Here is a 17,874-nt window from a genome sequence, read left to right as displayed (position 1 = left end):
TGTGTGTTTGCTTCCACATGTGTGTGTGAGCGTTCTGCTAAATAGGCTGTGATATTACTCCTTCTGTTGTGTGGGGAGGTGAGAGGTGGCACTTGAATGGAAAGAAACGATATTGATTTTTGCTTTGCAAACAATACTACCAATAATAGTATTGTTTATTTGTTGGGTTAGAAACCAAACAAATAAACAATTTACCACAACTTTTAATCATCTCTGCAAATATACCACTGCATTATCTGTAGTAGTTGTTTGGTGGTCTGACCCACTGTGGTCTTCAAACAGTTACGTCCATAAAACAGATCAAAAACACGTCTGTGTCTGGAAGCTATTTGATAAACTGAAGAAAAGCACAAATGGAAGATATTGTTGAAGTTCTGATGGCAAACCAAGCAAGCCATTGTCTAAGAAGATAAATGATGGCTGTGTGAATATCATGACGGTTCTCTTAATCTCAGATTCTTTCTAAATGTCAGTCCTCACATGAATTTATAAGAAAGTTTGTTCTCACTTCCTGTTTGGAAAACAGAATCAGTGTCCTTACCAGCAGGAGTCTCCTAACCAAAAGCAAAAATTTAGGTGTAATAAACGTATTGTTGCTATGAGGCAACAGTGCTATGCTACCCAGCTGTAATGATGGATCAGCATTCTGGCTTACAGAAACCTGGTTATGGGAGGATGAATATGTTAGTTTAAACACATCAATAACCCAGAAAGAATGGCAGCAGTCTTATTCCAGGTTTAATCAACCATAGAGCCACACAGAAAGCCTAACTCTTAGCCTTATGTACCCTAATGGCATCGCCAACTACAGGAAGTCAACACCTGCCTGCGATGGTGAAGCCTCCCTACCAGATGTGCTGAACATGTACACACAGTTCGATGCTCAGAACAAGGTGATGGTGAGGAAGTGCACCCCACCTCACAATCACCAGCTTCTGGGTCTGACCTCGGCTGATGTGAGGAAAACTCTTCACAGAGTTAACCCACAGAAAGCTGCTGGTCCAGATAGCATCTCTGGGAGAGTGTTGAGAGAACTGACAGATGTCCTCACTGACATCTTCAACCTCTCCCTGAGCGCTGCTGTCGTCCCAACCTGCCTCAAGGCCACCACCATCGTTCCTGTGCCAAAGAAGTCCTCGGTGTCCTGCCTCAAAGACTACCGTCCCGCTGCACTCACACCCGTCATGATGAAGTGCTTCGAGAGGCTCGTCATGAGGCACATTAAGACTCTGCTGCCACCCACACTGTTCTCAAAAGCACAGAATTTCAATACATGGAAAAATAAAGGCATTACCGAGCTCTAACACATAATCACAAACACCGCTTTCATAATGAAGAATGGATCCATCACTATGGTTTATACCACCAATGCTTTTCACAGTGCAAACAACGTGAATCAGTCACATGAGACAAACATAAAAAGCTAATCTGCAGACATGTTTTTTTAAAAAGACGTCACCAAGCTCAGGACGTCTAATCAAACTCACTGCAGACTTAGAAAGACCCTCCCCATCTTAAAAGGCCAGAAAGACTTATAAATAAAATGAAAACATTCTCCATGATAAATAAAACCAAGCTCTTAAATATTATATGATCAACCACAGCACTTGCATCACAGTCAGAAAACGAACAACAAAAGCCCTTAATGGGTCCATCAGATGCTCACTCTTTCCTCTGACATTAGATTTAATCATCTAATGTGTCAGAGAGGCAATCTGGGGCTGCCCACCCATACAACAGTTTGGAACAAAAAAGTTACCTATAAGTTTATAATTTCATTTTCCACTTTGCCCATCTCTCTGCTTACTACAGCTGGCAACGTATCAGTTGGAAACCGCACCACAAGGAGTTCTCATTTGTCTAACATCAGCAGATATACTGTCCTTGTAAAGTGTTTAATACTGCAACAGTAAACGGGCTCCGGGCCTGAGTCATGCACTGGCCTCTCTGGTCTGAGGGCGACCCACATTACAGAGCGGTCCTAACCAAACCCCCCTGTGTGATTACAAAGGACAAGAGAGGTGGGAACGAATGAATGCTGAACCTTCTCTGGAGGTAAATATTGAATGGGCCAGTTCTTATACAGTGCTTTTCTACTCTTCTGAGTACTCAAAGTACTTCATACAACACATCATATTTACACAGGTTTCCTATGTGTAAGTGTTTTCTATCTAACGTCCTCACAAATGCACACTCCGATAGATTTTCTTTTCCCGTTTCCCCTCCTATGACAGGACGACATGTTGTCCACCAAATGTTCATTTAAAACATTTATTTCTGAATTGCTTCAGTCACCAATGAAGCTCTGGCTATGAGGACAGCTTTAATCTGCAGGACTCGCACCAACGGACAACAGATGAGTACGACTGCAAACTGAAGAACATGCCAAACTGTGTCTCTGCACTGTACCTGCAGTCTGAGCATCGTTAGTGGAGCTATTTCTCCGTGCTCGTGGGCTAATACTGCTCCAGTGCTATCATAAGCCAGTCCCCAAACAGCCCACTTCAAACCCCAACTCCCTCAAGTGCTTACACAGGCTGACTTAGCCTTGGCAGGATATGACATGCCATTAAGCGCCCACCATGCCACAACACTTGTTTAGAGACATCTGTGCTTGAAAATATTTCATGACTTCTCTCAGGACCTCCATGGATTAAAATAAGGGGGCTGGTGTGTTTTAAATGCAGAGATATACAGAGGGAACACTGGAGAGAGAGGATCCTGTGGAAGAGTCCACTGGGGTTGGTGCAGCCACAGCTAATGTGATTTCCCTGCCGTGACTCATTGAGGAGGTATATAAATACCCACACAGGCCCCTGTCACTGACACACATATGCTCCCCAACTTTCTTTAAATCCATGAGACACACAGACAGAATTTAAAGCCCACATATTTTTCTTTCCCCTCCAAAACTCTGAGCTGCTGTTTATCTGTGAGCAGGGTTACACTCGTGGAGTAAATGAGAAAAACTGAGATGGGTGAGGGTGGGCGGCACCAAGTGCCCCGCATTTTCTCATAGAACACAGCGATGGGGTTTATTTCTGGCAGGTCTTCAGCTGCAGCTGTTAGCACACACGGAGAGGAGCAGAGTGATGTGGCGACGATGCCGCTCACATTTGGAGCTGCTATCCAAAGCTGCTCAGAGATAAAGAAGCATGTGTGTGAGCTTCAGCAGAAGCAGCACCCTGCTGATTCATTTATTCATCGCTGAGACAATCACATAAAACAAAGTAAAGGTGTACTTCAGCTCAGTGACCGCAGAGCCTGAAGAAAGCTCTGCTCTGATAGATACCTGTGTGTGGTTTGTGGCTGTCACAGGGCACGGTGCGGTTCAGGCAGAACAACGGGTTCTCCATGCAAGCTTGATGTTATCACGTCACTGAAACAACATAGTGCTGTTCACTACATGCTGCACCAGCCTCACATGTTCCTTTCACTGTATCTGACATCCTGAGCCAGCAGCAAACGCTCCGCACAGAACATGAAGCCGCATCATGACCACTGCAAATCCATCAGCCCTGACTCAAAGCCAGTCCTGAGGACAGTTACAGGCTGTTAGCTCAAGCAGCCGACCTGTTCATGACTGTGTGGACTACCTGGAAGAATCAAATCAAATCAAAATGTATTTATATAGCACATATTAAAAACAACAAAGTTGACCATAGTGCTTCACAGTCAGTAAAAGCATGAGACAATTAAAACAAAACAATAAAAACAGGGCAGGAAACAATAGGTGACAACACAACAAGGCAGATAACAGACAACTAGTTAGAATCAAAAGCCAAAGTAAAAAGACGTGATTTAAAAGACTGGCTCGACTCGCCGGTACGATATGAACAGGGAGGTTATTCCAGAGTCTAGGTGCTACGGTTGCAAAGGCCCGGTCACCTCTCGACTACGTTGTGCTAGGAGCATCTGATTGGACAATCTAAGTGCTCTATTAAGAAGGACACGCAGAAACGTTCTGGGTTCATTGGCCCATCCAACAACATCAAGTGCTACATCTATTTAAAAGACTCCCCAGCTTCAAACATGTAATTAATATGATGTAAAACAAACGTGCACACTCCTGAAGTGTGCGTGTCCAGTGGGCACTGAAGTCCTGAGAAACAGGGACACAGTAATGATCATTGAGTACGACTGCAAGTGCAGCTGCCTGATGTGCTGCCTTGCATAAAGATGAGATCCCGGCATGAGCTGACACACCAGCAGCAGTCAGGCTGGCTTCCACACACTCACGGAGTTTTTATCTGGAGATGGCTCTGCAGTATGACCTGAACAATAAGCAGACTGACGCTCCATCATCTTTCTCGATCATGTCTTCAGCCATCATGTGTGCACACTACAGTGTTTCTTCATTTGTGTAATGCAGAGTGCGGCGCTCTGCCTGTCAGTCTGTCTGTCACACCCTCAGATCCTCCACTCATGAATATTGACACTCAGTGTGATTAAACCCGTTCTAATCCAGGAGAACGAGTGGGACGATGGAGAGCCCCCCGAGTGCCACGCTGCTCCTCTCGCACTGAAATAAACAAACTGCACACATCCAGGCAGCACGCTGCAGTCTCCTGACATGCAGTGCACAGACAGCCAATGTTGAAGCAGCAGGAGATGGAATTTGACCCGAGCACAGTGAGCACGAGCACAAAGAGAAAAAGGGCCTCTTTCTAGTAATTGCATCAGCACCTCGTTAACAATAATGCAATTAAAAGGAGGCTGCTGGAAGACAAGCAACTCAAAGGAATTTTTCCTCCTGCCCCTCGCTCCGTTTTCCCGCATGAGGCTGAGGTATGTTAATGTCAATTGGATTTTGCTTGTTATCTCTCCAGCCATCCTAATCCGATCCCTGGGAAAGTCAGGGAACGAGATGTCGAGTCAGTTGAAAAATTTGCTGGGCTGATAAGAGAGAATGGGGATTTGTCTTTCCACAATGCATCGCTGCTGGAGTTTAGAAAGAATGAAAATAGTGTCATATGTCGGACTGTAAAGGGCAGAGTGTGAGCTGCTACACACACACATACCAATCCATCCACAGGTTGTGTGGACACATGAAGAGTGAAAGCTGTGTGGGCAGCGACATGTGTGACGGTAACAGGTCAGGGAGGGTCGTGTTTAAAATGCTCTCCATGCTGACCCTCTGCACGGCCGGCTCCACACTCGAGGTCGCCATGGTTCACAGTCACAAAGGAAACAGTGTCAGGACTGTCGGGGGCGGGGGGGCTAACCCAGCTCCTTCCAGCTACACCCACAGCCAAGGTTGGAGTATCAGCCTAATCCCATACCGCTGTTACATTAATAACATTCACTGTCATGTCTTTATGATCATCTGTAAGGAAAAATCAAGCTCAGCTTACACAGCTTTACGCTGTGATATCAAACTACCCGAGGATGTGAAGTTGCTGCTCATTAGTGAAATAATAAATGAACAGGCCCGGGATAAATATAGTGAAAGAATAAATGATGTCATTCAGACCAAAGTGAATCATTAGCCTGAGGCAGGCTGCCCTCACTCTGCACAGCTCATGTTAGCATAACCTGAGCTTCCAGCACCTTGGATGAGGAGGACCGAGGTTCCTCACTGTGTTACTGCAGAGTAAACATCTGCTTTGGCACTGTAGGTCGTGTATTTAAATAGTTTATTTTATTGTACTACATAATTCATTTGACAGATTTAGATAGTGAGACATTTCTCAGCCTTAGTCTATATGAGTTATGTTTGTCTTACATACTTTTATGGAGGATGTTTGGTCTTATTGGCCACATGTAATGCTGCTGTCTGTCTCACAGTTGGCTGAACCCTGGCTAAGGCCTCCCCGTCGGGAGTTTCTCTCTGCGCCTGTGTGGGTTTTCTCAGGTTACTGTAGCTGGCTTATAGGCTCATGGGTCAGAGACATGTATGTCAGGTTAATACTTGATTCTAAACGCTAAAACAGTGCTGTTCAACTCCAGGCCTCGAGGGCCGGTGTCCTGCAGGTTTTAGATCTCACTCTGGGTCAACACACCTGAATCGCATGATTAGTTCATTACCAGGCCTCTGGAGAACTTCAGGACATGTTGGGCGTTTCTCAATATGCGTACTTGTGCGTACTTGCGTTCTCGTGTACTCGTGATACGTCATCAGTCGGAGACCAAGTACTGTTCCAATTCGAAGTACACATCAAGCCGAGAACGCGAAAAAGTCCCGGATGTGTTCTCGCTCCGCCCGTTTTATCGAGCATGCATCGGTGTGGACTTGGTACAGCTAAATATCCCAGAATGCATTTCATCCAGAACAGCGGACTCCTGGCACATCGTTTTCAACCCCCCCCCGCCCGCGGTCTTTTCGCTACTCAGGTTAAAGAAACCCCAGCAGCTGTCTATTGTATTAAATGTCCACTAAAATAAAAATAAAAGCGTTCCAACATCTCACCTGCTTGTTTTTATTAAGGTATGTACACGTATGTACATGTACACTATTTTTATTAATAGAGGTTTCACTACTGAGGTTAAAAATGATATATAAGTCACTTAGATCACTTCTAAATGTTAATGTTTGGTTTATTTCAGTGTTTTATTTGTCCCTGAGTAAACTGGTTTGGCTGTGATTAAAGTTGAGCTTCATAACATGTTACTCACAGTTAAATTAAGAGGGGACGGCAGTAAAAACTCCGGACCTGTGACATCATCACATACGCTGGTGTTCCAATTGTACAAATCGCGAGTCCGTGCTCGCGTTCTCGGCGAGTACGGACTCGCGTACTTGAGAATTGAGAAACGGCCGTTGAGGAGGTCATTTAGCCATTTAAATCAGCTGCGCTGGATTAAGGACACATCTAAAACCTGCAGGACACCGGCCCTCGGGGCCTGGAGTTGGACATCCCTGCAGTAAAACAGCCCTCTGTGTATAAATCTATGATCAAATGTAGCTTGTAGGCTGAAACCATTTGAGTGGTAAGTTGGATTAGCAGAGCATGATACAGCTGCTGCTCCACAGTCCCGTCCACACCTGTGCCTACAGCCAAACCTGACAAACATTCAAGCCCAGGAGATTTGACAGAAGTGAACTCGTCCACAGATTTGTCTGTGCACGCTCTTCATGTAACTCAACATCAAACTCTCAGTAAAATGAATATTTTCATTTCAAGCCTGGGCGCTTCTCTGTAGTCTGACTGTTTACTAACCCAACACATAAACTGGTGTTTTGAGGAACCAGTGCAAAGTTTAACTGAACTCAGCTCAAAGTGGAGAATCCCTCTAAAGACACAGCTATTGGTCATCACTGTAGTGTTTCAGGTTTTAGTCTCAGACAGCTCAGTCTGTTGAAAACGTCTCTGAGTGTCCAGCAATGAGCACATGTGGTTTTAGAGCTCTCGCCCTGATCTTGGTAGAATGTTGGTGACTGTTAAAATGAACTGGCTGTGCTTGGCTTATAAAGCAGCACATCGTTTATCTACAAACTGAAAGAAACTTTAGCATTAGCTGGTGTTTGTCACCTATCATGTGTCTTATACACAGAGAATGTGTGCTTACACCCAAGGAGGCCATTTTATTCATCCATGTTAATGTTTTACAGGGAGAGGGGTGGAGAAACAAAAGGACAGACAGTCACCCACTCTTCCAAGAAGGCAGACGTTTGACCTAATTAGTATGCAAACATATGCACGGGAGAGGGAGGACGTTCAGCTCGGTGTTGTTGGTAATTTAAGGCGAGAGAGGAGAGAGCGCTCCCTGTCCTCCATTCATCCATCCACCTCTCCTGCCTTTTGTGCCCTGTAGCTCTGAATCCCTCCAGCCTACATTAATTCCCAGACAGCTCTGTGTTTGGTGGCTGGAGGACATGGCGGGAAGACCCAACATCCATAAATTAAGATGCAGGAAAGCAAAGAAAGCAGGGCACAAGGCTGTGCATTGTTTTTGTATTGTTCTTTGTGATGTGCAGGGAAGAACAGTTGGTCTAAGTGCTTTGTTTGTGTTGTTAGGGTTGTCTTAGACAATGTAGTTAGTCGAGACTGATACTCAGATGATCCTCGGGCTCACAAAGACAATGGGCAGAATACTTCTCTGCAGCTGATTACCTCATTCCCCCGACAGGAGCCAGACATCGCTGCAGTAATTATGATGATGTAAATCTGAAAACAAAAGACTGAAAGGAAAAGGGTGGAAAGGAGAAACTGCTTGAGCATGTTGGCATTTGGTAAGAAGGGCACTCGGAAACCCCTGCTGCTTCATAGCATCATGCATCCCAGGCACACTTCCTCATCTCCTCTGGCCTTTGGTGCAAAAGACATTGCTGCTAATTGTCTGTGATGTTTTCAGTCCCGGGAATAAGACAGAGAGTTGGAGAGGGGGGTGAGCACGGAGATCAGACAAAGGTCGGGGTTATGGGGACGGACGGAGTAGTGGAGTGGAAGGAGGAGATATGATGGAAGAAATCAAATGAAATGAAGGTGAGCGTGTATGAGAAGGGTAAAGAGCGAGAAAACTGATGGTGGGCAAAGGAGACCACAAAGGCGATGAAGGCAGCGACTGATGAATACAAAGCAAGGGCAAAACAAAGAAGTTCAGAGATATGTCCAAAACTCACCATCAGTCCACTGACAGAGACGTGTCTCTGGGACAAAGTGAAGCTAACATCTACACCAAAACCTGTCAGCATCCATCAGCTCAGTGATGGAGTCACGGTTGGTGCCAGTGGAGCTGGAAAGCAGCAAAGAACAGGATGTTTTGGTGGTGTTGTTGATCACGGTCTGAGTGAGCAGCTGGTGTTTTCTTCGTCTCCTCCTGAGTTTTCCCAGATCTGCCTCGGGGTCCTGGCCACTCAAACCCACCTGCCTTTCATCAACAGCAATCAGTTCGGCTGCATTTAAGCCCAGTGTCAGCTACCAGTGGTGACAATCTGGCCTCAGCTCCTTGAGATTCCGTCGTCTTTACTTGCCTCACTTCCTTGTGCCAACAGCTTGCATAGTTTCCACCCTTACCTTACCTGCAGCTTGCAGTCTTGAACCAGCTCCTCACTACTTCAGGAAATTGGATTTAGCTCATCTCAGCTGCCCGTCCTCCTGCCCGCGCTGGAATCACCTCCATCTCAGGTTGGAAAGGAAAACTCCCACCCACCCCCCTGAAGCCAGAACTCAGTCCACTTGCACGTAGCTCACCCCACAGTCTGCCCCCCTCATGCTGCAGTGTGTTTTTCCTCTGTCTTCATGTACATTTCCCCTCTGTATTACACCGTCTCTCACCCTGGTGTATATTCTCGTTCCGAGCCCCGTGCCGTGTCTCCCGAACCCTTGTGTTGTACCACACTCACTAAATTAATTGTGCTCTGCTTCTGTCTCAGTAAAACCTGTAAAAAGATCACTGTCTGTTTTTGTATCTGCACTTGGGTCCATCTGTTGGGTCGGCCTACGGCCTGGTGACAGTCATCAGTATGTCACAACTAAAGCTGAAGTGACCAAATGCCGAGCACTGTGGGAAAGAATGAACGCATAACATGGCGAGTTAGCTAGAATTTACTGATTAAATAAATAAAGAGATCTGAGGAGAGGAAAGAATGGAAGCAAAAGGGTGATGAAGGGAGAAATGAAAGAGGCATGAAAGGAGAGAAAAAGGAGAGTATGGAGAGAAATAAAGAAAGATCTGAGACGTTAGAAGGAGATGTGAAAAAGCTGTAAGGACAGCAAAGCAGAGCAGAGAGGGGGACAACTGGTTTTAGAGGATAAGGAGAAAAGTACTAAGAGCACTGTGAGTAAAAGATGAATGTGCAGACAGATATTCAGCTGGCACTTACTAATCATTTTAATCTAGAAAACCATTGTTTGGTTCTCACATTCGGGCTGGGGACCTCACCTCCATCCTGCAATGGTTACTGCAAATACAAAGGTGAGGTTAGGATGTAGTTCCCATGTCTGCCATAGTCTGACCTTACATTTGAACAAGTTAAGGTTAATTTAAGCTTTAGAATATCTCAGATATTCAGATAAATCATAGAGTTTTTTTTCATTCCACAGTTAATACAATAAATCACTTCAGCTTTTCATGTATTTTGAAACTTGTGACTCGTGCCGGGATCCTCATGAAGCAGATTTTCCTGGCCTGCTTTTTATAGCAGATAAGAAAACCATGAATCATGTGAACATGACCTGATGCTGCTGAAGTGAAGCAGAGCAAAGTTACAGAGCTTTGATCACAGACACAGCTGAGAGTTTGTTATTCGGCATCATTTGAAAAGTTTACATTTGTTCTGTATTGAACAGCAGAAATGAGACTTTCTTGTCGGAGGTCATTTTTGAAAAAACAAACAAACAAAACAACAGCAGACTGCTGCGTAATAAGCAGTGAATAATGCAGAACAGAGATTTGATGGTAAACTGGTGTCTGAGTGCACTGAGCGAGAGAGAGCTGTGCAGGAAGTCAGAGGGGATTCATGTCGATGTTTATCAAACGTGAAGCGTAGTTTGATCTTCTTTTGCTGCTGATTCAGTGAATTCTGGTCAGAGTGATGAAACCTGCACCATCACAATCTGTGAGATGTCGGCTTTCAGCCCCCACAGCGTGTCTGCGTATGCGACCTGATGGTCGTGCTTTGCGTTGTTTCTGCTCTCATTTGCTGTTTTAGCTGTTTGGTGGTTGCTGAAATAGTTTTGTGACCTTTAACCTGAGATTCTGGCGTTTCTGCTAAAATACATTTCACTAGCTGGGCCCACGTCCTCATCTTAGGTTTGACAGCATTTTAGTAGGTAAAGGTGAAAGCTTTGACATGAATTGAGCTGCAGTTTGGGGAAGGCCTCGAAGGGGACTGGCGATGGCTCCCGGACCTGGCAGATCCCCATGTACTAAATAGGAGTGAAGAAGTTAAAGAACTGAGAACAAGGAGGGAGGGAGGGAGGGAGGGTGGGGCACGCAAACGAGAATGAACAGTTTGCAGAACTGGGGGATCCTATATAGATGAGAACCGGAAGGAGCGTGTTTGGAGGCATGGTCCTGCTCCTGAAATTCCGATACATAATCTCCAATTATATTGAAAATTTTCATGAATCGATAGCTAAAATCGATTTGAATCAGGGAAATCGATTTTTTAAACCCAACCTTAGATGTTACGATGCACACGTCAGGTCTATTTTTCATTTCCAAAAAACCTCATTTGTTTAACACCACTCAGTTGGATGCATACCAAACTTAGAAGATAGAAACATAGTATAGTTTTGTGTTAATATCGACCTGACAACGAAATAGTTCATACTGTCAATAACTGGACTCATCCACCCACCTCCCGTGTGCTCCCAGTCACACAATGTCTTTTCAGGCCCTACATGCTTCAGTAAGACAATGTTGCACCTGAACTGGCCTGTCTACACTCCAGACCGTTTACCAAGAGAAGGTTTGGCTCAACGTGAAACCAGAATTACAACAAAGAGGATTCAGAAGTGTCGATGAGCTCGCAGCCATCACACAAAAGTCCTGCCTCTGTGGATCTGGTGCTCAGGGCCTGTTCTTGTGTCGCTACGATGTGCTCGGGCTCATCACACATCATATTTAGAGTTGTAAATGGAACAAAACCCAGAAGTAATTTCATCTGATAATTTAGTGCAATGCTTGTAGACTCTGTGTTGTGTTACCAAATCTTAGTGGAAGATTTGTACTGTGATCAAACTCATGTGTGTACTTGCTTTTGTTTGACAACACAGCACGGCCCACAGAGAAAGCAGAAAAGCCAGAACCCTCAGCAGCTGGTTAACGAATTGGCTAATTAGTGCTGATCAACAGCCTCATTATGTACTGCATGTCAGCCACACTGTGCAGTAGGACAGTAGCGATGAGAACTAGTGTGTTTTGCAGGGTCACAGGGCTGCAGGGAGGGGAGGAGTTTTAAAAGGCTACAGCAGAGACAGCATCCTGCTGATCCTCGAGGGTGCCGCTGAAGAGAAGTGAAATGAGAAAAAAACAAAAGGAAAAGAAATGATCTCTTAGAGTGCTTTCTTGTTGTGGTTTATCTTTTCTCTGTCTTCCTCTTTGTCCATCACTCTCTGTTCACATGTTGCTGTAAATAAGTCGGAACACACAGACATGAAGTAAATGTGATATCCCAGCCGTGAATGACACGTTCCAGCTGCAGCCTCCAGGAGTGGGCCTTTCTCCACAGGATCAGTCTGCTGTCTTATCAGAGAGTGAGGACAAAGAGTGTCCAGCAATGGGGGACAGGCATTACTGTGGACAGAAGCTTAACTTTAAGGCCTGAATGTAGAACGCTGATGCTGAAACACTGCTCACAGCCACCTCAGCGTTTTGTTTCACGTTTATTTCTAAACTCAGGGTTTTGTCACATTATCAGCTCATACAAATTAGAGCTATATTACTTTCTAACAGCCACCTGCTAATGTTTTGGCCTTTCCAGTTCAAGGTGCCCACACTGTTGTTGTTTGTGAGACTAAAGGAGAGGGAGGCATAGCACTGGGACAATCCTTCTCCAACACACACACTCTCACTGGGCAGGAAAACAGATGAATCCCAGCTACTGATGGTGAAAAACAAAGATGTGTTTTTGCTGCTTTCATGTGTGGGTCAGTGCTGGACACTGAGGTGGATGCAGACAGTATCTCAGTCTTTCTATGTCAACACATGGAGGCTGTGAAGGATCTGCAGGCATGACTGGAAGGTCTTCAGAACCGCTACCAACAATTTGGATGAGTTTCGACCCCAACAAGCCTGAACACTGTGCTACAGGTGGGAGGCTGACAACATGGTGGCCTGATGCAGAGCCAACAACCTGAGGAGATGATGGTCAAATTCAGGAGGAGCACAGCCCACCTCCCCAGTGGACCCTTGAGTCAGTACCCTCTGGCAGGAGGTCTATCAGGACAGACAGCTTACAGCACAAGAACAGATTCTTTTGATCTGTGTTTACATAACAAAGCCTGACCTTACTGTAAAAATGCTCAAAGTGATACACTGTAACTATAAACTTCATACATTTCTAAATATCATCATAAATGCTGGAAACACTTGTGGACTTGTGAATGAAAGACAAATTAAATCACAGGGAGTTGTCTGTTTTGTTGGGAGAGCTCAGGGAGATTATTCTGTCAGTACTAGTGAATCCACCTGTGTGAAGTGGCCTAGATTAAACCTGCCACTCCTAACTTGCACAGTACACTTTCTCCTTCCTCCAAAATCCTTGCATCTTCTCCACCCTGCAGTGGCAGTGCACCTCAGTTCCAACATGTTCTTTCCTCTTTGGTCACAGTATCCTGAGGGAAAGACCCACTTACAGAAATATGCTAATGTCAATATTATTCTGCTGCACTTGTGTTATTCCATATTCATTCTTTTTTTTAAATTCTTTAATGTGCAAATGAATGCAACACGACTCAAAGCCGTCCCACCTACAGCACATGTCACACAGTGAAAAGTTCCACTCTGTAGTTTATATTTGATCAGTGCTGACACAGGATGTTTCTATCTTTTAATATTATACTCTTTCTAAAATCACACTGTGTAAAATGTAAAGGAAACCCAAATGTTTGAAGTGAGAAAATGAAGCATTTTAAGAAAAAGATCAATCACTTTGACTTTCATTGGAGCAATGTGTCTCTTCTCTTAACAACAGTTCACAAATGTCTGGAGCTGAGGAGAGCAGCTGTGTTGTCTTAAACGTATTACAATTGATTCCATCACAAAACACACCCATGCATGGCCTCCCTGACATTTGTCAGCACATTAAGCCCGTGGCATTGGAGGCCTTCTTTTGCTACATGCAGACGAGGAGTTTGGACAACACAAGCTGCAGCAAAGCCACACCATCAGACAATATGGCATTGAAAGTGAATGTGCCCTGACACGCTCGGATGTATCAGAGGCTGGAGATGGAGATTTATGTGGGTCAGGCTGACACGGGCAGAACTCGGGAAAAGGACTTTTTATTCTGTGATTTTAAGATCACTTTATTTTTATATAATTATCAGCACATCACATGAAAGGACAAGGGTTGGCAGTCAGCATATAATCTGGATGTGCACCATGTTATCTATTCATGACTGGACTGGACTCTCTTATGCTCTGATCACAGATCACATGTAAATCTTTAGGTAACACTGAGATCAGTGCACACAAGTTAAGAGAGGAGGGTGTCAAATGTGGGAACTCTGAGTGGTTTCTGCTGGTGGCCATGAAGCCTTTCTTTGCTTCCTGCCTGTCCTGGTGGTCTTAAATACTTCTTTGCCATGTGTCTGATGTTATATAAGTGACACGAGAAATCTGAGCTGTAAGCAAAGATTAGAGGATCTTGCTTGGAGAAAACAAACAAACAGAATGTTTTAAAATACCAAATGATTCCAGTGCACAGACAGCCTCAGAACTGGGATGCTAATTAGACATGTGAAGTCACATGACTGCACTGGTTCTCCATGGAAACACGGTAGACAGCACAGTTTCTACAGTTCAGTCACCAGAAGGATCTCATCATACTGATGTAACAGTGGTAGAAGTAGTTTTATTCTGTCTTTTATTGGTTTGGTTTTGTAGTGTGGTTTATATATTTTTGCATGCTTTTATTTTGAATTTTTTTTTACTTCCTACCCATGAGTTAATCAAAGAAATTTTCCACACCTGCTCGCTCTGCAAAAACGATGGGAGGTGAGAGCAGTCAGGAGTCACAGAGCAGGTACAGCAGACCACCAGGATGGATCTCAAGGAGCCTGGACCTGGAATTATCTGTGGAAGTGGTGTCTGACATGTTGGAGGAGGTTGACCCAGTAAGAAGGCTTTTCCAAGAGAGACACAACCAGTGAAAAGAATCATTGCTTTGATGGTAGCTGCTACTGGTACCACTGCCCTTTGATTGGTTGTAGCTGCTCTCCACCTGACCGAAAAGGACCTCCCTCTTCCTTCTCCTCTTCCGTCAGTACAACAGCACCCTAGCTTCCCCCACATCGAGTTCCAGATCACCTGACAGGAAACCCAGAGTGGTTGGGTTGAAGACCCGTGTACAATTGTGCTGATTTTTACCACCAATTCAATAATACAGGCTGATCAGAAGGGCCAGCTCTGTTCTAGGACGCCCTCTGGACCCAGTGGAGGTGGTGAGTGACAGGAGAATGGTGGCTAAGCTGTCATCCCTGTTGGACAACATCACCCACCCCATGCAGGAGACTCTGACAGCACTGAGCAGCTCCTTCAGTGGGAGACTGTGGCACCCACAATGTGGGACGGAGAGATTCCGCAGGTCTTTCCTCCCCACTGCTGTCAGACTCCACAACATGGTCTCTGCAGAGGACCACACACATGCAGACATCTCATACACAATTGTAACTCTCACCCTGTCTCCTTGATGTGCAATGGCACCAGGTGCAATCTTCCCTGTGTAACAAAGTATTTTATTCTATTTGTATACTTATTATATTGTATATATATTGTATAGTATTCTTTCTTTTTTGTATAGTACACTCTAAAAAATGATTCATGGGGTTAGTAAGTAAAGCTTAAAATCAATAGCTTTTTCTGCATAAAAAATTAAGTTTGTTGCATGTACACATTGTAATCAGTTGATAACTTAATTTAATGAGTTGGTCGAAATGAAAATAAAGAAAACAGTCTTAGCTCAGTAATATATCGATTTTGAACAGACATTTCTGTGTTAACTTAACATGAAAGTGTATTCAGTTAATACAACTTAAAAATCAAGTAAGCGTCCTTTAAAAGCTGAGTACAAGGCTGACTTGCCCGGACATGTTGTGCTCTCAGACCACTGATCGAAAGAAACGGAGGCAAAGAGAGAAAGCGGAGAAGCGCCATTTTGTACGGAACGTTATCAAACGTTAAAGCTTTGTGGTGAGTTGTTTTAATGACATTACATTGAGTGTACATTAGCACATAAAATATAATTTTGCTCTTTTGGGTGTTAACTGCAGATACATAAGCGCAGTTGTATCACTTAAGAAAAAATATCTTTGATTTGGAAACATAAAGCAACTTTTAGGAGAAACTCAACACTAAAAATAATATACATAGTTTTAACTTTTAATGTCATAAGGATTTCCTGTGAGATAATGATTAGACTAAAGACTATAGTTACATTATCAAAAACCCATCCTCCTCGAAGAGCAGTTCGACATTCTTTTTCTTATTCACAGGACGATTCTGTGGAGAGAAGGCGAGAGGTCGCTATCCGTGGCTTAGTGGTGTATCTCAGGGAAAAGGAGGAGGATCTCTTCAAAGAGCAGGTAAATCAGACATGACTATACTTTGTATTAGAGCTACGATCTAATCTATTATTAATTGATTTCTAAATTAATCGGCAACTATTTTGATAATTGATTGATCGGTTTGAGTAATTATTTTAGAAAAAGAAGTCCAAATTCTCTGGTTTCAGCTTCATAAATGTGAATGGTTTCTGGTTTCTTTACTCCTCTATGACAGCAAACTGAATATGTTTGACATTTGAGGTCATCATATTGGGCTCTGAGAAACATTGACATTTTTCACCATTTTCTGACATTTTCTGGACCAAACAACTAATCAGATAATTGAGAAAATTGTTAGTTGCAGCCCTATTTTGTGTTACTCTCATGTATAAGTATGATTACTTAAAACATTTATATTGATTCTGACCTACCAGGATGGTGGCGGGGATATTACCAATGAAGTGATGAAGATTGTAACCAGAGGTGCCACAACGTCTGATCCAGCCAGCGCAAGGATCATACTTGAAGGAACAGAAGTCCTAGCAGACCTGGATGTACCCAGAGCCTGTGCCTTGCTAATGGGGCTGATATATGCACTCAACCTCAGCTACCCAAAAGAACTGAAAAACACTTTTGAAGTGTTTCAAAAGATATTCCTCGAGCTGGATGATCTGAAAGCCAGTCCTAAGGTAATGTCACTAAAAAGTAAACTGTTGTACTAAAAAATGTGAAGAGTGAGGCTATCCTCAAATTAAACGGGAAATGTTCCACTGTTGTTTGCAATGTGTTGTGTTACATACTGTACAGTAGGCAGTAGGTGTAAAGTTGAGCGTTGAGCATTAAGTACACCTAGTTCAAAATAATGCACTTTAAAAGGATAGCTCGGGTCTTTTGAAGTGAGGCTGTATGAGGTACATATGTATAGTGAGTGTATTACACACAGTAGATGGCAGTCAGCAAGCTCCACCTACGGAGAAGCAGACGGGGCCACCCGCACGCAAGATGAGCCTCCATCCTAATAAAACTGATGTCAGTTTAAATGTACATTATATCAAGAATATGTTTACTGCTTTATTTTGCAATCAGACAGCCTTTTCTGTGAGGAAAGAGAAGTTCTACTGCTTGTTGTTTCAATCGCTCTGGCCCACCAGCGTCCATGGACAAAAACAGCAATTTTACCTGACAGCACACAGGAGTTGCTGGTCTCCTGCTGCCTTGATCAGTAAGTGTAATTGTGTTATTTGGTGACTTTGGTGTTAGTTCGGGTTAGTTCAGATTTACCAAAGTCACACAAACAAACTGAGCCTATCGTGCGTGTCGGCAGGAATGTGCTGACTGCTGTCTACTGTGTGTAATACACTCACAATGTACTTCATACTTAAAAAAACCTAAACTATCACTTTAACACAAACAAACTTGAATCAGAGCATGACTGTCAAAATGTTCAGTCTTTTTGAGACAGATTTACAGGGGTGTTTTATGCCATTTATTTTATGGAGGCAACAATTTTGTCTGCTATTGAAATGTCAATGACTCTGGAATGGTGGACTGGTGTTCTAATAAACAGTTTGATCATAAAACTGGAATTTCAATGTGTAATTTATTGTATAATTGTAAGTTATAAGTTATTGTAAGTTATTAGTACTCAAACAAATTGAGGTAACAATTTGCATGGATATTTCTGAGTAGAATAAAAGTACAAAAATAAGTTTTAATAACT

At 43.7% G+C, this 17,874-nt stretch overlaps 1 long non-coding RNA gene across 1 annotated transcript; it reads left to right on the top strand.

The window, feature by feature from the left end:
* The first annotated feature begins 15,743 nt into the window (after positions 1-15,743).
* Positions 15,744-17,044, top strand: LOC134637038 (uncharacterized). Its single transcript, XR_010095053.1, has 3 exons — positions 15,744-15,801; positions 16,104-16,193; positions 16,589-17,044. It is a non-coding gene; the product is annotated as an uncharacterized LOC134637038 (long non-coding RNA).
* The last annotated feature ends 830 nt before the right edge of the window (positions 17,045-17,874 follow it).

The sequence above is a fragment of the Pelmatolapia mariae genome, linkage group LG2 (assembly GCF_036321145.2).
Source record: "Pelmatolapia mariae isolate MD_Pm_ZW linkage group LG2, Pm_UMD_F_2, whole genome shotgun sequence".
Taxonomy (NCBI): Eukaryota; Metazoa; Chordata; class Actinopteri; order Cichliformes; family Cichlidae; genus Pelmatolapia; species Pelmatolapia mariae.
Note: the sequence above shows the minus strand (reverse complement) of the source record. Positions and strands in the feature narration are given on the sequence as shown.